We start from the raw sequence: 317 nt of genomic DNA, 5'->3' as shown, positions 1-317 counted from the left end.
GGGCAGTCAAGGAAGCTTGGATTCCCAAAGCTGTGCCCACCCACTTCTGCCTGCAGGTTCCTGGCTGGGCAGCCAGCCCTGGTTCAGATGCTCCTCTTGGTGGGTGCCCACCACTCTGGGCACATCCTGCTCCTTTGCCCAATTGGCGCCAGTTCATCCAGTCAGCTCCAGCCGCTCCGTCAGGTTTTCTTGGCTGGGGTATTTATGGAAGGAGATTTCCACACCCTCCTTTGGCAGTCCTGCTGACTGGGTCTGGACCTCCACTTTGTAGGTGAGCAACTAAGTGCAAACCACTGGGGCTGCCTGCCCCCGGGGTG

The sequence above is a fragment of the Echinops telfairi genome, unplaced genomic scaffold (assembly GCF_000313985.2).
Source record: "Echinops telfairi isolate 266 unplaced genomic scaffold, ASM31398v2 ScPeMD7_7400;HRSCAF=8409, whole genome shotgun sequence".
Taxonomy (NCBI): domain Eukaryota; kingdom Metazoa; phylum Chordata; class Mammalia; order Afrosoricida; family Tenrecidae; genus Echinops; species Echinops telfairi.
Note: the sequence above shows the minus strand (reverse complement) of the source record.